This window comes from Lonchura striata, chromosome W, assembly GCF_050655825.1.
Source record: "Lonchura striata isolate lonStrDom1 chromosome W, ASM5065582v1, whole genome shotgun sequence".
Classification (NCBI taxonomy): Eukaryota; Metazoa; Chordata; class Aves; order Passeriformes; family Estrildidae; genus Lonchura; species Lonchura striata.
This window is the reverse complement of record NC_140743.1, coordinates 16,640,526-16,663,682: the sequence shown is the minus strand read 5'-3', so window position 1 is coordinate 16,663,682 and position 23,157 is coordinate 16,640,526. Positions and strand designations below refer to the sequence as shown.

At 43.4% G+C, this 23,157-nt stretch overlaps 1 long non-coding RNA gene and 1 pseudogene across 1 annotated transcript; one reads left to right on the top strand and one right to left on the bottom strand.

Moving 5' to 3' along the window:
* The first annotated feature begins 5,901 nt into the window (after window positions 1–5,901).
* On the top strand, window positions 5,902–9,064 carry LOC146763116 (uncharacterized). The gene is made up of 2 exons (XR_014952618.1): window positions 5,902–5,974; window positions 8,768–9,064. It is a non-coding gene; the product is annotated as an uncharacterized LOC146763116 (long non-coding RNA).
* Window positions 9,065–9,905: 841 nt separating this feature from the next.
* LOC146763114 (5'-AMP-activated protein kinase catalytic subunit alpha-1-like) overlaps window positions 9,906–23,157 on the bottom strand; it is a 106,404-nt pseudogene continuing 93,152 nt past the window's right edge.

Genomic DNA, 23,157 nt, shown 5'->3' with positions numbered 1-23,157 from the left:
GTACAAGCAATCCTATCCCTGCCTTTACCGCAAAATAAAGGACAAATTCGTCAGATATTTGGACTTACAGGGTATTGTAGGCAGTGGATTGAAAACTATAGCGGAAAGGCAGGATTTCTGTATCAAAAACTTACCCAAGATGGGCACCTTAAGTGGACAGAAGAGGAAAAATCTAAATTCCAAGAATTAAAAGAAACTCTGGTCCATGCTCCAGTCCTAAGCCTCCCAGATTTAAAGAGGCCCTTCTTTTTATTTGTCAATATTACAGATGGGGTAACTTATGGAGTACTTACCCAGGACTGGGCGGGGAAAAAGAAACCTATTGCATATCTATCTAGAATTCTAGACCCTGTAAGTAGGGGATGGCCGGGCTGTTTACAAATAATTGCAGGCTGTGCAGAGTTAGTAGAAGAAACAAGGAAAATCACCTTTAATGCCACTCTGAAGGTGTTAACTTCACATAACATACGGAGTGTGATGCAGCAAAAAGCAGACAAATGGATATCTGATGCCAGGCTCCTAAAGTATGAGGGGATTCTATTAGAAACCCCTAATTTCACTTTAGAAACCACCTCATTGCAAAATCCAGCCTCCTTCCCCTTCGGAGAGCCAGAGACTGACCCACTGACTCACGACTGTGTGATCACTATAGAGGAGCAAACTAAAATTAGACCTGACTTGGAAGAGGAGGAGTTAGAGACTGGAGAGAAACTGTTTGTAGATGGATCATCCAGAATAGTAGAGGGCCAAAGAAAATCAGGGTATGCCATAGTAGGGGGACCTGACCTGGAAGTAATTGAGTCCGGAGCCCTAGACAAAGCATGGTCAGCCCAAGCCTGTGAAATATACGCCATCCTAAGAGCCTTGGAATTATTAAAGGGAAAAGAGGGAACCATTTATACAGACTCTAAATATGGGTACGGGGTAGTACATACATTTGGGAAGTTATGGGAGGAAAGGGGCCTTGTGAATTCACAAGGAAAGAACCTAGTGCATCAGAGATTAATAGTAGCCCTCCTGAAGGCCTTGAGAGGCCCTGCAAAGATAGCTGTAGTTCATTTAAAAGGGCATCAGCGGGGAATGGATTACCGGAGTAGGGGTAACAACGCAGCAGACCATGAAGCGAAGAAGGCTGCAATTATCGAGGCACTGACCTTGAGCGAGAGAGCCAGGAGGGATCCTACAGATACCTCAGAGAATCCTGGGTTAACCACCCAGGAGAAACTTGTATTTACTGTAGAAGAGCGGGAGAAACTTGCAAAATTGGGGATAAAAGAAGAATTGGGGAAGTGGCTGTTAACGGATGGGAGGGAGGTTCTGCCTAGGGCCGTAGCCCAGCAAATGCTTAATAAATTACACCAGAAAACACACTGGGGCGCTCAAGGGCTGGTAGACCACTTTGCCACCCAGTACATGACTGTGGGTCTCCATGATCTAACAAAAAGTATTACTAAGGGTTGCCCAACCTGTTTACGTGTAAATAGGAAGAATTTAAGGAAGCCACCCTTGGGAGGGAGACCCGTGGCAAAGAGGCCTTTTACAAATTTACAGATAGACTTTACAGAGCTTCCTAAAGTGGGGAGGATAAAATATCTTTTAGTTATAATAGATCATCTAACACATTATGTGGAAGCAATCCCCACCGCTAGGGAGACAGCCCGAACGGTGACAAAGGCCCTGCTAGAAGAAATAATACCCAGGTATGGGGTCCCAGAAACAATAGACTCCAATAAAGGCCCCCACTTCACTTCAAAAATAACACAGCTGCTGGCAGAAGCCCTGGGCATAAAATGGGAACAACATACTCCCTGGCACCCCCAGAGTTCCGGGAGGGTGGAAAGAATGAATGGAGAAATTAAGAAACAACTCACTAAATTGGTACTAGAAACTAAGTTATCTTGGATAAAATGTCTGCCACTAGCATTATTAAATATTCGGACTCAACCACGAGCAGACATAGGGCTTTCCCCATTTGAAATGTTATATGGGATGCCCTACTCCCTAGAGAAAGTTCAATCTAATCCTAATATCACTGACCAAAGTATTAACAAATATTTAACTGTTTTAATGAAATACAAGAAACAGTTATGGGAAAAGGGGATGTGGGCCCAAAGACCACCATTAAATCTTGTATTACACCAGGTACAACCCGGCGACTGGGTTCTCATCCGAAGCTGGAAGGAAGATTCAATCACCCCAAGGTGGGACGGACTGTATCTGGTTTTAATCACCACTGATTCCGCAGTTCGTACGGCAGAAAAGGGATGGACCCATGCTAGCAGAATAAAGGGGCCAGTGGACCCGACTCGATTCCATGCAACTTCCAGAGAGACGAGCTGGAAGATTGATGGGAAGCCAGGAGATTTGAAGCTAACAGTAAAGAGAACCCTCAAGTAATCTTAATGGACACTGCCAGTTCCGGGGACATTTGGGTCGGGAATGACTGGGGATTGCAAACACAACTGATAGGAGAAACAAAACCCCCAGGATACTGTAAGCATTTAGAAGACTTAGCTCAGCAGCCCTATTATCGGCCCATCCGACTCGAAAGGGAGCAGAGACCTTGGGAAGGGGAGGGCCATGCCTAGCATGAAGATATTAGAGTAAAATGTAGCTGGTTAGATTGTGATTGTTTCCCTTTTGCTTGCTTTTCTTGTAAAATTTGTAAAGGGCTGTGGTGGGCTCACTGTAGAAAGGGGAGGGCTCCAAAAAGTGTGTGTCAGCGCTGCTGGCTAGAACAACGCAAGTTGACCTCTGAAATATTGAATTATAAGGTCGCCACTCGGGAATTGACTAAGGAATCTCCCGAGTGGTGGGAAATTTTTGTGAAGGGAATAAACCCTGAATTCCATTGCTACCACTCCAACGAGCTTTCAAGTCCATTTCTTACTGGCATAGTCCAGGTCAAGTGTCGCAGGCTGGTCAAGGGACTTAGGTGCGACACCCCACAATTAAATGAGAAAAATTGGAACTCCCGGAGGTCAAAGTGGGAGAGAGGAAATAATCCCGCCCCTGAAGAATATCTCTGCTGTCAAGAAGATGGCCTACCCTGTAGCTTGTAGCAACCAAGTTGACAGGCGAGACAGAGAGGTAGCTAGTGGGGATGAGGGACCCTCCCAAATCGTAAGAAGAAACACTGACCACCATAGGCACGGGAATGGTGACAATGAAATGAGAAAAAGTAGGAATGTGAAATTGGGCATGATAAGCAGCATACCCTGCAGTGCGTACTACTCAGCCCTAAAGATTCTTACATTTGTGATGATATGCTTTCCTCTCCAAAGTGTTGCTACTGAAACCCATGAACCCTTTAAATGGACATTAAGTAGGTGGGAAAATCATGATACTCATTATAACCTGCAGACTGTGATAACCTCTGGGGCACCAAGCTTTAAAGCTGGAGTATGTAACATGACCAAGAATCCAAGCTGTGGGCGGCTGTTAAATTTGACAAGTTTCTATATGTGCCCTGCTTCAAATTTAGGGAGGTCATATTGTAACCTACTACTGTGGTTATTGGGGTTGTGAGACAATAGCATCAGCATGGGCCCCGGGAGGAGGGTCAGATAAATACCTAAGGGTGGGATATGGACCAGCTGGATGTGTAAAGCCACAAGAATGGCCATGGGCAGGGAAAAATTTACTTGGGAATTGTACTTTCATATACCTCAATGTTACTCATCAAAATGACCCAGGGTGGCTGTTGGGAAAGACATGGGGAATTAGGCATTGGATAGAGCGACACGATTTGGGAAACCTAATACTTATTAAGAAAGAACCTATTCCCTATGACCCTGCACCAATTGGACCCAACAAAGTAATAAGTGACATTAAAACTAAAACAATTAACTACACAGAGACAGAGGTTATTACCAACCATATTAACATAGATGAGCCAGGTGTTCCTAAACCCGAGCATGCCACCTTGTGGAAAATAATGCAAGCCACATTTGGCGTTTTAAACTATACATACCCGAATCTGACAGAGGGTTGCTGGCTCTGTTACATGATGAATCCACCCTTTTATGAGGCGATAGGATCCTCTGCCAAAACCAGAAGAATTAATGGGACAAACCCAAGAGAATGTCTGTGGAAACAGGGAAAAGATAGCACCCCAGGAATAACCCTAGCACAAGTAAGAGGGAAAGGGAAATGTGTGGGAAAGGTACCCGCAATAATGCAACACTTGTGTGAGATGACAATCAGCATCAAGAGAAAAGATAAACTGGCAGAATGGCTCCTGCCAGCGCCCAACACCAAATGGGTATGTAATACACTCGGAACCACCCCTTGCTTATCCATAAGGCTTTTCAATGAAAGTTCAGATTATTGTGTACAGGTGTTAATTGTCCCTCGCATATCATATCACCCGAAGGAGTATGTACTAGAGCATCAAATAACTCCCGAACACCATCTAGTCAAAAGAGAACCACTCACAGCATTAACAGTAGCAGTCTTACTTAGTGTAGGTGGAGTTGGCGTGGCAACGGGGGTAGCCTCCCTAGTAAATCAACAACAAGGTATGAAAAATTTACGAGTATCCGTAGATGAAGACTTAAGCAGAATCGAAAAGGCCATAGATGGGTTAGTAAAATCAGTCAGATCCCTCTCTGAGGTTGTGTTACAAAATAGACGGGGACTTGATCTATTATTTTTACAACAAGGGGGGCTCTGCGTTGCCTTACGAGAAGAATGTTGCACTTATGCAGACCACACAGGAATTGTGGTTGATACTATGACTGAACTACGCAAACAAATAGAGCAAAGAAAAAAAGAGCAAGAAGCTCAGCAAAACTGGTATGAATCATTGTTTACTCATTCCCCTTGGTTAACAACTCTTTTGTCTACCGTTGCAGGACCGGCAATTCTGCTCATCTTAGTGCTAACTTTCGGACCCTGCATCTTTAATAAGCTTATTGCTATAGTAAAGAGTAGGTTAGAGGCCGCTCATTTAATGATAGTAAGATCAAAATATGAATCACTCACTCAGGTAGAGGCCGAAAACTATCTAGAGCTTAGTAGAAAAGAATTAATGCAGTTCAACGAACAAAAAGAAGGATAGAAGAAAAGGGGGGAAATTGTAAGAGAAGGGTGACCTTTTTGTTTGATGCAGCTGCAGATAGTAATTTGTTTCAAGGAAGTTTGTTTTTTTACAGCGGTAATAGGCAACAGGCTGTGAATTGCTGATAACACGCATTCCTAAGCTTTTACAGTGGTAGTAGGCAATAGGCTTTGCATTGCTTAACTGATAACATGCATTTCTAAGATAACACGTATACTTGAGACTGTGAGAATCCCCAGATCAAAGGACACCTGTGAGGAAGACAACCAGCCTTCATCCCACGACCACCAGAAGGCAGAAAACGACCACCTAGCAACAGAATGCGACTGCGCAGAAGAAACGAGTGAACTAAGGAGGAAGATAAAAAGAGCGAACTGGGGATCACAAGCGCGGCAGTTTGGCGGAGCGGTTACTCCCCTCTGTCGCCGCAGCGCTGCTTTTTGCTTTGCTCTCATATACTCTATTAAATGAATTAAATAAATTCTGTTAATCGGATCAGATGGCCTCTTGTGCTCACTCATAACATAAAGGATATGTTTCCTGGTTAAGAACAAAGGCTGTGGACACCTGGCGATGAGGTTATCAGGAAACTATATGATATATTTAGTTTTAAGGTATATAATCAATAACTGCATGCTTATGATGTAACCGCAAGTCAGGAAACCAATGAGAACAATGCTTATCACTTGGGGCTGGGGCTAGAAACTATATAAAAGCCAAAGCTGAAAACTAATAAACCGAGCTCTGGTTCCTATTCATAATGAATAGTTGTCCGAGTCTCCATTCTTTTCTGGCATTCAGGCAGTAGCAGGCTGGTCTGCAGACATCGCGAACTGCGCATGCGTGGGGTGCGCCAGGAGGTCCGCACGGCGAGCCATCATGGTGGCCACGTCTACATCGCGGCTGGAGGGGGTCGGTGGTCGAGGCCCTGCCGCCGGAGGGCTGCCGCGTGTTCATGGGTGTAGGGGGTGGCGGGGGCGCAGTACGGGGCCTCGGGGCGTCTCCCTGTGGTTGGGGCAGTTCGGGCTGGGGGGGGTGGCGTGGGGCTTCCCGCCGGGCGCCACCGTGGCGCTGGGACTGGGGGCGAGGTCACGTGTTGCCGCGGCGCAGGTGGCATCTCTCCCCAGGCCATGGGGGTTTCCGCGGGTGGTGGCGGCGGCGGCAAGCCAGCCGCGGTGGGTACTGGCTCCACCGTTTGCAAAAATGGGACCAAGTGGTTTTGCAACAGGCCAGTGAAAGTGGCGATCGCCACTGCCAGGGATGCCGCTGAGGGGGCAGGCGCGGCTGCGGGACCTGCGGCGGGGGGGGGCAGGGTGGCTGCACCCGCCGAAACCATGAGGGCCGGTGCCGAGCGGCGCCGGGCGAGGGATGGGTGCGTGGCAGGGAAAGCAGCGGGAGGGGGTAGCGCAGCCGTGCCAGCGGGAGCCACTGGGGCAGGGGGGCGCAGGGGCAGGGACGACTGCGGGGGGCGCCACAGGGGCGGGGGGGGATGTCACGGGGACAGGCGCCACGGAGGCCGCCTGGGGGGGAACAGCGGCGCATGCGGGAAGAGCCGCGGCGGGGTCAGGGCCATCAGAAACCACGCTGACCGGCCACATGGCTGGGACTGCCTTCTGCGGAGCAAACATTTTGGCCACGGCTCTACAAGCTGGGAGCAAATCACAAGCGTTAGGATCCCATAGTGAAATATCAATAAAAAGTCTATTTCCAACTGAGTCCCAAAATTCTCTGTTAAAGATAGCTGACTGCTCAGCATTTGGGAAGTTAAGCAGGACCCACTCCAGGAGGTTTTTTAACTCTTTCTTAGACAAAGTACTGTTATAGCTACGTAAGAGATGGTTAAGTTGCTTATAGAGATGTCTATCAAGGACAGAGTGGGTTGTCCCATTTTTTAGACCTGTGTAGCTCACCTCGATGTCGCAAAAGCAGGGTCCTCTGTCGAGTTCCGACGTACCTCCAGTCGGTGCTCGGGACACTGCGGGGGTCTCCTCAGAGCTCCGGTTTCAGGCGTCTCTCCGGGATGGCTTTTCCGTGCTCATGACCTCCAGACTTCCCCCTCAGGGTCCCAGTGAGGCCAGTGCTAAGCAGTGCTCTCGTGTGCTCTCTGCACATGGCAGTGTGCCGCAAGGCTCCTCACAGAGCTCAGGGTCTCTGCAGCTCCGCAGCGTTTCCTGTGCTTGAGGCGAAGGATTCTCCAAGAGCTCCGAAAGCTTGCTACTTAGTAACGAGCTGCGGTGCTCGAGGAGTGATTGCCTCGGCAATTCTTTAAAGAGCTTCGGCTTCTACATTGCCTAGCAACGAAATGCCGTGCTCATGACAATGATGAGGAGGCTACAACAGGTTATCTAATTACTGTCCATGGAGAAGTGTCCCACAAGTAGAAAGGCTGAAGACGTTTTCACAGACGTGTGGATTTGTATTCCTCGTTGGGCGCCAGTCTGTAGCGATTGCTGCCAGCTCCAGGACGGTGTAGATGGATTGAGGCAAGAGATCTCTGAAGGCTGCTCTTGGGGAATAAGGTTTTTTGGGGATGTAGAGAGGTCCTGCCTCAAGCTGCCAGACGCAGCACGTGGCGAGGCTTAAGGAGGTGGGGGAGGGGTGAGACAAAAGGATGCTCTAGGAGGTGGGGGAGTTCTAAGAGGAGGGGAAGTTCCAAGAGGGGGGAGGAAGTTCCAAGAGCCCATGGGTCCCCTCAGAGCCCCCTTTTCAGGGGGCTTCAAGGTGGGCTGGAACAAGGCATGGGCCAATGGGGTTACAGGCACTTAATGTTTTAGAGGAGGCAATACAGGTGCGGGGTGAACCATACATCTTTTGGGGGGTGAGATGGAACAGTCCACTTGACCCCTGGACCCATCCGTAGGCAGGGGCATTGTCCGGCTAGCAGGGAGGACTGTTTTATCTTGGCTGTATTATTTATGAATAATTATATTTATCCATCCTCTGCAAGAGTCCCTCCCAACCCAAACCATTTTATGATTATATGATAAGCTGTCATGATCAGTTTTAAATGTTCAACTGAAAAGTTGGACTATTACTGCCACAATTTAAATGGCAGAGTTCACTATAAAAGCTGCTTTGAAAACCCTAAAGCTATATATATTTTCAACTGCAATGTGAATTCTATAAAATATATGGCAAGGTAGCATATGATATAAACAGCTGTATCAAAGTATGAACATATTTTTAAAAGTGAAAATTTTAGATTCTGGAATAGCATGCAAGAGGCCATAGAGTTGTGCTTTTGACTACATGCATGTGTTTATAAGGAACAGGATTCTCAGCCTGCAGTAGCAGTGGGGAACAGTTGTGCTGCTACCACACTAAGATATGAGCTGCTAAATCTGCACAGATCAGGAACCTGCTGACAGTTGTCCTGGGTTGTAAGATAAGCTTGTATTCTATTTGCCATCTGTCGAAAGGTTGGTCAGGTTTTGTTATCTCTTCCAAAGACAATGGTTTGCCCCGTAGATGCAATGGTTTGTTTATACACTATTGACTGACTCACTGCCGGGCTGGTAAATGTAACACCGTGAGGGGTCCCACCCAGAGGGGGAAGCCAAGCACTCTATTATTGTTTAAAGGGGTAGCTTTTTGGGGAGAGGAGGCAGCTCTCTGGGCGGGACTCCGAGAGAAGCAGCTCGCTCTCTCTCTTCGCGGGATTCCCAGAGAAGCAGCTCTCTCTCTCTTTTTCGCGGGATCTCGCAGCGAAACAGCCGGGGAGGCGGCGTCGGCGGAGCTCGGAGGCAACCCCGGCGCAGAGGAAGACCGGCCCCACTGCCACCAGATTTTCAGAGGAAAACTATACCCTTCAAAAGATCACCACTGCAGCTGCAGTTCATCAACCACTGCAAGGGGAGCAATCGTCCCAGCAGGACTGCTACTGGCACCCCGAATCCTCAGGTTCTGGACTTTTTTCACTGGTTTTGTTTGTACCGATTGCATTTGCCTTTTTAAATTGTTGTCTAGTTTTCTCCTAGTAAAGAATTGTTACTCCCATTCCCATATCTTTGCCTGAGAGCCTTTTAATTTAAAGATCCTGGTAATTCAGAGGGAGGGGGGGCGGGGTTTGCCTTCTCCATTGCACAGGAGGCTTTGCCCTCTTTCACAGACTCCTGTCTTGTCGAACCAAGACACAGTTCTCCTTCACAGAACCACATTTTGTTTCAGCACACAGGGTGCCAAGTCTTCTCAGCATTAAGCCTCTCACCACTGCTATGGCCTGAATTGTTCTGCTTACAGCCCACAGAATTTCACCCTTAGTGCATTACAAAGCCCCTATACATATTTTCACCTGGTTGGATTTGCATGCATTTAATCATATTTATCTGTTATTAAAAGTAGTATATTATAATACATCAAACTATTCTTTATCATTTACTATCAAGGAAGGGAAGAAACAGCAGTTTTAATATATTACTGTTAGATGTTGACAATTCTGATCAACTAAGGCACAACTATAGATGCTAATCAAGTCATACTTAAGTCATTGAACTACATTTACTTACAGTGCATTAGATGTATGTATTGTCATTGGAAAAAAGCGAAATTTAAATTTAAATATTTGAATTCTAATGTGCAATCAGTGTAAAGTGTTATGAACACTGCCAAGGGCACATGACTTCCTATATCTGTAGTATGCTATTGGACAGTGGACAATCAGAATTCACTCCAGCTTCAAAATAATTTGCATAATAGCCTAGAATCATTACAATACCACTGAAAATTGCATTCTGTGGCTAGTTTTTTCAGCATCTTAATTCATTTAACTTAATTATAACTGGAAGCATTTGACTATGATTTAGGCTTGCTTATTGCTGTAAAAGAAATAAGTACACTTTCAAACTTATTGTGCAAGTATTTTAATAAGATTTGCACACATCTCAAAGAATTCTATTGTATGACTCCCTGGTCTTGGAGTTAATTCAGCCTTAGAAGAATCAATCAAAGAGGTTACTGATGGTGTAAGGGATATATCTGCAGATTTTCCCTGTGCATCACCATCTGAATCTTTTTGACAGGATCTACAGTTGCTCACAGAACCTGATCTCTGTGGAGTTGCAGTCCCAGATTTTGCTTCAGTAATTTCATCTGGGGGACAATTGAAGAGAAGAGGAAAATTAATCATAGGAACAGCAAACTTTTTCACACTTCCAATCTTGATTTTCTTAAATGTTGATTAATACATAAACAGCTTTTACAACTCTATGTAGTTGATACAAAATAAAAGCTTATCCATATAGCAACAGAATTAAATGTCCTTATGCAAATTATTCTTGTGCTTTGAACTATGCTCCAGGACTATGTGATCTAGTTTAGACCAGCACTCACTGCATTTTTCATGTAGTTTCAGCAGCTAATAGTTAAATAGATTTAGCTTTAGCTTAAAACAGAAACATGACAGCATCATAATGTTAAATCAAATAACATTTTGAACATTGTGTAGATGCTTTTTGATATTATTTTATTTGCTTTCTTTGTATTTGGTTATTAATACTTTGTATTTCCTTATAATTCATTGATGCATTAAATGCTAGCATCTACATCCTTCCTTTTTGGAAGTTTTTCTCTTTAATATGCATTTGGGCTGCAACAGTTTGTTTACTTCTAAGATGGAAGCATTTCTACCTCATACTGAAGGTAATTTTCTGCTGAAATGTCTCTATTCTTACTTTAAATACTCAGCATTAGTTTTGACTTGCACCTGTCATCAGAAAATGTTATTTCTAAGAGAAGTTAGCGAACACAGAAGAGATTGGGTCTTCACATCAAAGCTACTTTAAACTACAGTTTGCAAGAGGGCTAGAGAATGGCTAGCTGTGGTGGAGGGCAAGTCAGATCAGCTTCACTGCAGGAAGAGAGATGCCAAATCCATGCACGAGGATTGTATTTCCTCAAGAGCTGAGGCCAGGACTGCAGCTGCCCCAGCTGCATGGCTCTAAGCAGTCATCTCCCCTTCAACAGGAATGGAATTTGTCTTATACTACAGTAGAGGCCAGTGCAGGAACGGGATTAATGCCCTGTATCAAATACTACTAGAGCTAAGCAAGCACTTGTATGGTTAGAAGGGACAAGGCAAGAATTGCATTGCCAAGTCAGATCAGATTAAACTGTCATGAGACTCAGCCTTAGCCATCCTGTACTGTAATCCAGCCATATTCCAGTAAATTCTTTTTCCATGACACGTGTTTTCCTAGGCATATCATGTACACTGTTGGCTAGAAATAATTTGCTTTAGTCTACTATGCTCGTAAACAAGCATTATGGCCAGTCTATATTTGCTCCTCCATTTTCAGGAAGGTATGACTTGCAGTTTGTGATGGTTTTCACTGGAATAGTTAATTTTCTTCCTAGTAGCTAGCACGGGGCTATAGCTTGGATTTGTGCTGAAACAGTGTGTGAAAATACAAGGATGTTTTTGTTATTGCTGAGCAGAGCTTGCACAGCATCAAGGACTTTTCTGCTTCTCATACCACCCCACCAGTAAGTAGGCTGGGGATGCACAAGAAGTTGGGAGAGAACACAGCTGGGACAGCTGACCCCAACTGACCAAAGGAATATTCCAGACCATATTACATCATGCTCAGCATATAAAGCTGAGGGAAGAAGGAAGTGGGGGATGTTTGGAATGATGGCATTTGTCTTCCCAAGTAACTGTTATGTAGGATGGAAATGGCTGAACACTTGCCTGCCCATGGGAAGGAGTGACCAAATTTCTTGTTTTGCTTTGCTTGCACATGTGGCTTTTGCTTTCTGTATTAAACTGTCTCTATCTAAACCCATGAGGTTTTTCAGTTTTGCCCTTTTGATTGTCTCCCCCATTCTACCAGGGGAAAGTGAAGGAGCAGCTGTGTGAGGCTTAGTTCCCAGCTGGGCTTAAACCACAATAGAGTTGTATGCTGTGATATTGGCACTCTATAAAAGTTTTTTCTACAGATCTGTCCATCCACTTTCAAGACTTCACTTACTGCAAGCATATGCCCATCTTAAATTTTGTCTACTCCTAGCATTGTTGGGTTGGACTTTGCTGGCAGCTAAATCCCCAGCAAGTCCTTCATTCACTCCACCCTACCCTTAGTGCAATGGAGGAAGAGAATTTGAAAGACAAAAGCAAGAAAACTCATAGATTGAGATAAACAGCTTACTAAGATGAAGGAAGAAAGAAAAAAAAGTGATGCAAAGGCAACCATGTGCCACCTCCTAATAAGCATACTAACACGCAGCCAGTCTCTGAACAATGGCTACCTTCCCTAAACTCTCATCCACTCAGATTTTTTGCTAAGCATGGCATCATATAGCATAACATCACTTTGATCAAGCCAGGTCAGAAGTTCAGGTTATGTCCCCATAAAACTTCTTATTCACCCCTAGCCTACTCATTGGGTGCACCACAGTGAGAAAACAGAAAGACTAGATACTATGCAAGTACTGTTCAGCAATAGCCAGAACGCTGTTTTAGTCACAGATGAAAAACAAAGCACCATACCAGCTACAATGAAGAAAGTTAACTCCATCTCAGCCAGATGCAGCATACCAATGTACAGCTAAAATCAAATTTGCATGTCTAAATGCCAAGCTTTATCTTCACTAGGAAAATATGTTCCCATACTTACTTCAGATCTAAATTAAAAGTTTAAATTTGGGGGTGAGGCCAAAAACACAGTTTAGGTTGATTCAAAACTCACCTCCAACAATCCTTCCCCTTTTGCACCAGCAACATTAGTGCTGGTGCAGACACAAAATGGAGAAGTTTGAGAGTTGATATAGCTAAAAAGTGATTATTTAAGGAATGAAACAGCTAACCATCTGATCATAGGAACACTAGACAAGGAAGGAATAAAGAAACATTAATGCAGATCTAGCTTGGCTTAAACTAAATAAAGGGCAACACTTACTTCACTTATAAACAAGTAAGTTGACATGTTTGTATTTAAAATTATTCCCCTTACAAGTACATTGACTGAAGTCTTTACATACCATCAATGCTACGGAAGTCCAGTAAGTATGTCCTGCTATCCACCTGATACAACTGTAGACTCATTTTGGAATATGCACTTGTCACTGGATTCTTGCTTCAAACACGCAGATAGTCTGGATTTACAACCTAGTACACAAGAGATTTGACTTAGTAACTAGAACTGTTTTAGAAGCACTGCACATTGTTTTTCTTATTTCAAATCACTGATGTTATTAAGTGATTTCAGGTTTGCTTGTCAGAGTTTTTATTGCCAACAAAAACACACCAAAAAACCTCAGACAAAACACTCTACTCAACATATTCCCAGAGCCCCAGTAGAAAGAATAAACACATTAGCAAGATTATTCCTGCCAGCATAAATAGCCTTCCTCCCCAAACCCTTCCTGCACAGCAAAAGCAAGTAGTCAGTACAGGCACAGAAGACTATTTTCCACAGCACAGGAGAACAGTTTAATACTTCAAGGCTATGTAATTACACACCTCAAACAAAAATTTACTGTTGTCTTCTGTAAAGACCCTTTATTCTTTACCTTCCATTCATAATCCAGTTGTTTAATTGCTCGACAAACTTCAGACATGATATAATTTGATCTACTCTGACTCCATATTCCCAAGTGCCATTTCACTCTTCTTACACCTTGGTGTTTTGACTTCTGTGGATTCAGCTCATCAAGAGTATGGCAGGGACGTGGTGCTTCAGCTACTAAGAATGGCACTCTTTCAGGATGAGGTCAAGACAGATTGTGATCATCAAGAAAAGAATCCGGTGGGCTTGTAACCAAGTAGAAGTCATTGGCCTCATTCATTATTTTTCTATTATCTAGAATGTGGTGATATGCAACCACTAAAGGGTCCTGATGATTTTGGCTGTACAGACAACTTAGCACTTCTTCTTCAGTGCATTCAAACTTCTCACACACTTCTTTTAAGGCTTCATCATCAATCATGGTAGAACTATATGACGGGTCTTCAGGAAACGTACTTGGGAAGGTCCTGCTTAAACCATTCATGTTCTCTAGATTTAAAAATAAAATCTGAGTATATATATGCAAAGCAAGCCTTTTTATTATTAAATTATTTTAAAAATAAAATTATTCTTAGTCTATACAAAAAAGATCAACAGTTGTCAGTACAAGTCCCCTTCTGTGCAACACAACAGGCCCAGTGAAAAGTAATCATCTCCTTCACAAGATTTTGCTAGACATTTTGCAGGAGACTGAAGAATGCCTCTTTCCTCTAAGGGTTTCAACTACCTGATCATGAATAATATCTTTGTATAAGTCAACCAGCTTCTTATATAAATAGTTGTGGTTTTGGCAATGGGGTTGTAGTTAGTGGCAATAAAAAAAAAAAAAATTTTAGTTTTGAGATACTTTCAACTGAAATATGAATGCTACCAAATTAAAACGGTCCCTCCCCAAGTACATACATAAGAATACTTAACAAATTAAAGAAATCTTGATACTGAATAGGTTTTTTTAGTAAATGTTTTAGCACTGAAGTAACATGCTCCCCACCCCCAACAAGCTGCCTATGAGTTTTGCATTCAGAGAACCCCCTTGCTGTCTCTTCAAGACTTAAAGAGTTGAGGGAAGGCTACAGAAGAGTTGATCTGTACCTCTTTACTAGTGTATCCATAGGGTAAGAGTGAAAAGGAAATATATGGAAGAAACCAAATACTTAGGTTGCCCAATCATACATGTTATGTGTAGTAAACATAATTCGCACCATTCCTTGTATGAAATGTGTAATATTGGATACTTGCTAGATTATGCTCGTTTGTGTTAGCCCCCCCGACCCTTGCAGGTGAGACTGAGTGTATATTGGAAACTGATTTACAAGTAATAAGGTACGGCTCGCCAGGAGATGGGCCATGTCTGGAGAGATACAGGGACCCCAGGCACTGATCATCGCGTGAACGACCCGAGATGGATATCATGGAAATCCTAGGACAGATACATGTGAATGCAGCATTCCAGTAAACTTCATCCAGGGATTCAACAACTCTGACACTGAATTGTTCTTCTTCATCACCAAAAAAGAAAATCTTATTAACCTATGGACTCTGAATGGAAGAAAAGACTGATTGCTGAAATCTTGGCTTCAGGCGGAATTTTCCCTATAAAAACCGCTTGTGCCCAGGATGGAGGTGTGTGGGCATAGAGGAAAACCTCTGCTGAGGCTGACCTCTTTGTTGCACACCCAGGGCTGACCCCAGGCTCGACTCTGTTCTTTCCTTGTGGCTGGCTAGATAGAATTTGATTGCAAAATAAATATTTTATTTTTTATTTTAATTTGGCTGGACAAATTTTCATTTATAACATACGGAAATAAATAATTTTGTGTGCCTAGAGTAAGCTGTTCAACTGGTCAAAGGATACAGCATGATGCTAATTTTATAAATATCTTATTCTATAGCATAAAGACTTGATACGCATTTAAGAGCAGTTATATTGATCAATCTCTAGTCAGTATGAGCCTGAGAATATGCCTCAGCACAACTGAATTGAGCAAAATGTACTTTCATCATTGTTGTATTCTTCTGGAAAATGTTTTTTTTCCCCCCCAGAGACCCCTGTAGCTGTAAGCATGTTAATTTAACCCTTCCTTCCTTTCTTGACCTAATTGGCTGAGATCCAATTATCTTTTCCTGAGCAGGAGTCTATATAAGGCTCTGTTTTTCCTTGTTCGCCCTCTTTCCCTCTTTCTCCCCTGGAAATCTTCGAGAATAAACGTCTTGGACTACATCGGGGGCTAGACCTTCTTTTGGAATCTTTTGCCTTGCCCCTGAAATATTCCCCCAAAGCCGTCTCAGATCTGGGCTAGCCTAGTAACTCCAGGGGGCTGCGGTGGTAATATTTCACATCATATGAAAGCAATTAACTTAGAAGTCGAAAAAGTTTTTCCTATATGATTATAAAGCATAGCTCTAGCTGAATAACTGAATATTTTGTTATTATTTGTTACAGTGGGCCTCTTTCTTTGCATGCACATGCCACTAGAAAAATTAAGGGAGTCAAACTCAAAAGTTTATCCTTTAAACTGAGATTATGTCTCATAGCTAACAGGACAATATTGTTTAGGATTCAAAAATCCACCCATGCTCTGTAGTCAACATTTTTCAACATCTTTTTTCATATCACTTCTCTTTCGGACTTATTTAACATGACTTAGATGAATGGATAGGAACTTAGCTTAAGTTTTACAATGTTTAGTTCTTAGTGCTTTGATTTCTGCAAGTCTTCTCAATTACTTCTGTGCCTCAGTCTTCAACAGCAAGTGCTCCAGCCATACTCCTCAAGTAAAGAAAGAGACTGGGAGAATGAAGACCCTAAGCCCACTGTAGAAAAATATCAGGTTTGAGACCATGTAAGGAACCTGAATGTGCACAAGTCCATGGGACCCAACAAGATTCAGTCATGGGTCCTGAGGGAGCTGGCAGAGAAAGTTGCTAAGCCACTATCCATAATTTTTTTAAAATTGTGGCAGTCAGGTGAACTTCCCAGAAGGACTGGAAAAAAGGAAATATATTTCCCATTTTTAAAAAGGGGAAAGCAGAAGACCCAGGGTACTACAGCCCAGTCAGTCTCACCTCTGTGCCAGGAAAGGTCATGGAGCAGATTCTCCTGGAAATTATGCTAAGGCACATGGAAAACAGAGGTGATTGTTAACAGCCAACATGGCTTTATAAAAGGGAAATAATGCCTGAAAAATTTGGTGACCTTCTGTGACAGGGCTACAGCATTGCTAGATGGAGCAGAGCAACTGACATCATCTGCCTGGACTTGTGCAAAGTATTTGACACTGTCCCGCATGACATCCTTGTCTCCAAATTGGAGAGACATGGATTTGATGGATGGACCGCTCAGTGGATAAAGAACTGTCTGGCTGGTTTCATGCAAAGAGTTGAGGTCAACAGCTCATTGTCCACATGGAGACCAGTGATGAGTGGTGTCCCTCAGGGGTGGGTACTGGGGCCAATACTGTTCAACATCTTTGACGACAACGTGGACAGTGGGATCAGGGGCACCCTCAGCAAATTTGCTGACAACACCGAGCTGTGTGATGCAGTTGACACAATGGAGGGAAAGGATGCCATCTAGAGGGACCTTGACACACTTGAGATGTGGGCCTGTGTAAACCTCATCTAGTTCAACAATACAAAGTGCAAAATCTTATACCTGGGTCAAAGAAATCCCAGGCACACCTACAGGTTGGGCAGCGAAGGGATTAAGCAGCTCTGCAGAGAAGGACTTGGGGGTAATAAGTAATGAAAAACTCACCATGAGCTGGCAGTGAGTGCTCACAGCCCAGAAAGCCAATGGAATCCCAGGCTGCATCCAAGGGATAGTGGCCAGCAGGGTGAGGGAGGTGATTCTCTCCCTCTGTTCTGCTCTTGTGAGACCCTACCTGGAGTACTGCATTCAGGTCTGGTGTCCCCAACATAAGAAGGACATGGATTTGTTGGAGCAAGTCCAGAGGAGGGAGACTAACTTGATGAGAGGATTGGAGCACCTTCTCTATGAAGACAGGCTGAGAAAGTTGGGGCTGTTCACCCTGGAGAACTGACAGCTCCTTTCAGTATCTGAAGGAGACTACAGGGAAGCCAGAGAGGGACTCTTTGTTAAAAACTGTAGTGATAGGACAAGGAGTAATGGGTAAAAATTGAAAGAGGGGAAACTTAGGTTAGATATTAGGAAGAAATTCTTTATTGTGTGGGCGGTCAGGCACTGGGACAGGTTGCCCAGGGAGGTTGTGCATGCCCCATCCCTGGAAGTGTTCAAGGCCAGGCTGGATAAGGCCTTGAGCTATGGAGAGTAAGACAGAGAGTGCAGTGGAACTGATAAAGGAGCCTGATATCTTAGACCTGATTGAGCAGAAACCATGGGAGAGACAGACACAGATAACTGCTCCCTGGGGTAGAAGTGACCAAGAGACATGTTGTGAAACTTTGTAATAAGACAACGATTACCAGGTCATGGAAATTGTTACCAAAATAGAACCCTATATAAGTGTCATACAAGTAAACCCTATATAAACACTGTATTCTCAATAAAAATCGGCTTCTGATCCATGTTCAGATGTCCTTGTCTCTCCATTGCCAATAATTGGTAGCCCCATATGAAGAGCAAGAACCAGCCTATCTGGCTGCAGTTGGTGAGCCCCTAATAACTGGAAGTGCTAGTGTGAGAAACAGGAGTGGGCCCAAAATAATCTCTCCACAAAGAAGGAGGTGAGACAGGGGGGACATGGGACAAAGCATGTCTAAAGAGAGAGGCATTTTTGAACTAATGCTTGCTTTGCTTGCAAAACATGGCAAGTCCTTGCCAAAGCTGGATTTGAAACACATTCTTAAATGGGTGGCTGTTAAATGTCCCAACATCACTGCCTCCTTTACTTTTACATCTGCTGTTTGGGATGATGTGGGGGTTAAGCTCTATGATTTAGCCACTACAGGACACAAACTGGTAATGTGCATGCTCCTGTCCTGGAGAATGATTTTTGAGACATTGAAAAAGCAAGAACAGTCTCAGGATCTATCCTCTGCAGATACCGCTGGCCTCCTACCCTGCTCTGACTCTCTCTACCCACTTGAAACTGGTGCCCCTGGTACTGAAGAGCAGCTGCAGCCATCAACCATCCCTCTGCCCAGATAAAGGAGGGGAAGGCATCCTGTCTCATGGTTGTTAGCAGCCGAGATTGCTACCTTCGGCTCTAGCAGTGGGGAGGATGGGGACCCCTTTGATCTGGGACCTTCAGATTATATTATGGGACTGACCTATTGCCTCCTGATCCTCATGATAACTGGATGTGGTTAAAGAAAAAGGCTCTTAAGGAGGGGGATTTTGATATTGCAGCAAAAATATCCGTGCCAGTCAGGCTTTGCAGTGCCAGGGGAAACAACCCACAGTGGGAACCCCTCGCTTATTTGGAAATTAAGGAACTATGCCACACGGCTACAGAAGATGGGTTGGGGTCTCCCTATTTTGTTAATTTTTTGTGGTCTACGTTGTCAACTCATCTTATGACCCCTTCATGATTTAAAGGAACCTGCAAACTTATTATTAACCCAAACTCAGTATGCTTTTTTTTGATGCTCAGTGGAAAAAGGGGTTAGAAGCTTTGCTTGTAAAATTTGTAGGGCATACAAGCCAGAATATCACAGCCCTCATGATTGACCACCTGGCCAGAGAAGGGGCACATTCAGACCCTGTGGGGCAAGCCCGCATTCCTAGAGAAGCCCTTGAGGGCATTACTGAAGCTGCACATATTGCTTTTTTAAAGGTTCCCGATGCTACAATCCTCCAAAAAGTATTTACTAATGTAAAGAAGGGGCAATTTCTTGACTGCTTAAAACATGCTTGTGAAAGACAAATTGAGAATTACATTGCCAGAGAGGTGTTGCTTTTAAAATTAGCTGTTGAAAATGCTAATGAGGACTGTAAAAAACTGCTTAAGTGCTTGCCTAAGGAGGAACCCACCCTGCTGGAAATGATTGAAGCATGTAATTGCACACTTCAGCATACGGCAGCAGTTACTTATGAAGCTGTGGGGGCTGGTACAGCTAATGCTTTTGCGGCTTTGAAGATTATGCCAGGGGACCCACAAACATGCTTTGGGTGTGGGAAATCTGGGCATTTGAAAAAGGACTGTTTCCAAAAGGGGGAGGTCAGATCCAAAGCTCCTGGTATTTGCCCTCAGTGCCGTAAAGGAAGGCATTATACTAATCAATGTCGTTCCAAGTATGATTTTGAAGGGCATCCAATATCGGGAAACTGGAGCAGCTGAAGCATGGGGTGGCACCGTGCACAGGCACAAATGCCCTACCTGATGCCTCAGAGTGAAACACAGCAAGCCTCAGCCCAGCCACCACCGCAAGCAGCCTTCAGAGGACCGTTGCCAATTTATAACCTGCCACACCAGGAAGTGCCAGACTGGACCTGGCAACTTCCATCACAGTAATTTTACTTGATTCATCTGTTCATTTGCTTCCCACTGGAGTTTTTGGACCACCAGGGCAGCGTATGCATGCATTGCTTTTAAGGTTGTTCATCTACCTCTTTGATGGGACTGTTTGTTCTCCCTGGGGTTATAGGCTTTGACAATGAAATTATGATCATGTCCTGGACACCTCGACCACCTTGCACCATTCCCCAAGGAACTCGAATAGCTCAATTGATTTTACTTCCCCAAACCATGAGTGCACCGTTCACAGACATAATGTGACAAGGGGGATGTGGGTCTACTGGGACATCCCAAGTATGCTGGGTACAACCTATATTAGAACAACACCCCACATGCTGATGTACCCTGACATAAAAAGGACAAAATATAACACTTGTTGGTCTCATAGACACAGAGGCTGTCAAGCTACATGGCCCTCAAAATGGTCCTTTGCTGAAGTGCCTCAGGCACTTTCAGGCATTGAAGGGACAAGCTGCAGCTATCAAACCTGGCACTTGATACAGATCAAAGGTCCTGAGGGACACCTCACCTCAGTCAAACCATTTGTGTTACCAGTGCCCTATGGGGAAGGGATACCAACGTGTTGGAACTCAAAATGTCTCTCAGACATTTTTAGAGGTTCCAGGCCTTGGTCAGAAGCATTTTAGACCCTGGCAGGCAGCTGGAAACAGCTGTGATTTTGAGTTTGAGCCATGGAATGAGTTACCAACTTTGGAGGTGGAACAAGCAGTCACAAAGGGTTAGATAGTATAGTAAAAGTAGTTACAAAACAGAGAGGAAATTTTTTTAGTATTGTACAGGGGGGGTTTAACACTTGTACAGGGGGGTTTTTACTTTGTACATGGGGGTCAGAAGTTCTAAGATGGAGGAAAGTGGGCTGATCCTGTTCTTCCTCCTTCTTCTTCCTTGCCTTCATGTTCTTGGTGATGTTGGCACTCACAGATTGGTTTAGAGTAGAAAAGCACTTTGTAATATAGGTAATAGGTATTGGGGGAATAACTGTAAACATGTAATACATAATATATCATATAAAAGATAGCAGCAGCCCCGGGCGGGGGGAGAGAAGAAGAAGACAGCAGACAGAGAGGATGTCAGGGTGTGTGTGTGCCTCTGCCTGGGCCGCTGACCAAGCAGCCGCAGCCCGAGAAGACAATCTTTTAGATAATTAACAATAAACTGCCTTGAGACCAAACAGCAAAAGCCTGCACAGTTTTTCTTTGGAAGCACGGGTTGGAGGAGGAATTTCACCACCATATGGGACCCCAGAGCAAGCCTGGGGTTCCCACACCAATGGAACTTTAGAATTCAATCAGATAAGCCTTAGCCTTATATGCATTAGGCATTATATTCTGTATTGTTATGGTTATTCCTTCTATTTTACAGTGTGTGAAAAAACTAATAGACAAGTCACTTGAGTGTATTTTTAGTTGAAAGGAAAGGGGGAGGTATAGACAGTAAGAGAGAGAGTACAGTGGAACTGATAAAGAAACCTGATATCTTAGGCTTGATAGAGCAGAAACCATGGGAGAGACAGACACAGATAACTACTCCCTGGGGTAGAAGTGACTGAGGCATGTTGTGAAACTTTGTGATAAGACAATGATTACCAGGTAACTGATGTAATGAAGAATGTGTCACCAATGGGAAATTGTTACAAAAAATAGAACCCTATATAAGTATCATACAAGTAAACCCTATATAATCACTTTGTATTCTCAATAAAAATTGGCTTCTGATCCAAGCTCAGATGTCCCCATCTCTCCATTGCCAATATTAAGCAACCTGCTCTAGTGGAAGGTATCTCTGCCCATTGCAGGGGGAGGGGGGGGGGGGGAATGGTGAAATTAGATTATCTTTAAGGCCCCTTCCAACCCTTTAACATTCTATGATTCTATGAAAGTACTTTCTATTTTAATGAAGTAGTAAGGGATATATGTAACACATTTTTTGTTTTACTGAAAGAACAAGAACATTGTTAACTTGATAACTTCCATTCCTAAATGAGGAAGCATCTTCAGTAAGGTAGTATTTCAGAGCTCTCTCCTTAGAGCTTCTTACAAATAAAACAGGAATACCTAACTAGGCTATTACATGAAGCTACCTTTTTTTAAAATTCTACCCACTGTTCACTTGTCAAAGTGGTCAGCCTCTCCATAATTCTATCTTGAAATCTGGAGTCCATTATGGCTATCTCTATCTGCAATCTTAAACTTATCAGTATTCTATGTAGCAATTGTCACTCATACACAGGTTCACGTCAGGGTTTTCAAGCTAGAATAGTGAGTACCATCTTATACATGGGATATTCAACCTCAATAGATGATTTTGCTGAGTCTGCAGAAATTTGAATAAAAGCAATAGTTTTCAGGTTAAAGAGTCATAACTTCCCCTCAGACATTTACAATACAAAACAGCAGTTTATATCAGCAAATATTTTTCTTGCCCAGAGAAGTCAATAACGTACAGTTTTTGCAAACCATTCTGCAGGTAAACAAGCTTGCTTTAGCACTCTTAAATGTAGAATTTCTCAGCATTTTTATATGCAACATATATATTTGTTTTACTCAGACCGCCAGCAGATACTTCATTGGCCATAGGAGATCAAAGCCAGAGCTAAAGCCAAAAAAACAGAAGTTGAATTTTTCATCTCAGACTATAAAACAGGGACAAGTTATATAAATTATTTATTTGTTCTGCATATTTTCATTAAAATTAACATTCCAGCCTCCTCTGATCAGATATCAGTTAACATTTTACCTAATGTTTCTGTTTGTTGCTCTCTTCATTGGATCTACTTGCAGCATGTGTTTCAGAAGACTAGATACAGATGGATTCAGGTATTGAGGGATATAAAAGATACCATCACATATCTTCTTAAAAAGTGTTGGCACGTGATCATCATCAAATGGAAGTGTTCCACATAACAAAGCATAGAGAATAACTCTACTGCTCCAAATATCTACTTCTGGACCTGTGTGTAATTGGGGGGAAAAGCAATTTGTGCTTAATACATTTAAATATATATTTTTTCCACATTCTTAAATTGTGTCATTTTAATGAAGAGTATATGAACTTTGGACAACTAATCTGCACTTACTATAGCATTCAGTACTATGCCTCAAACTGTAGTGTCCTTCTTTTTCACATATGTAAC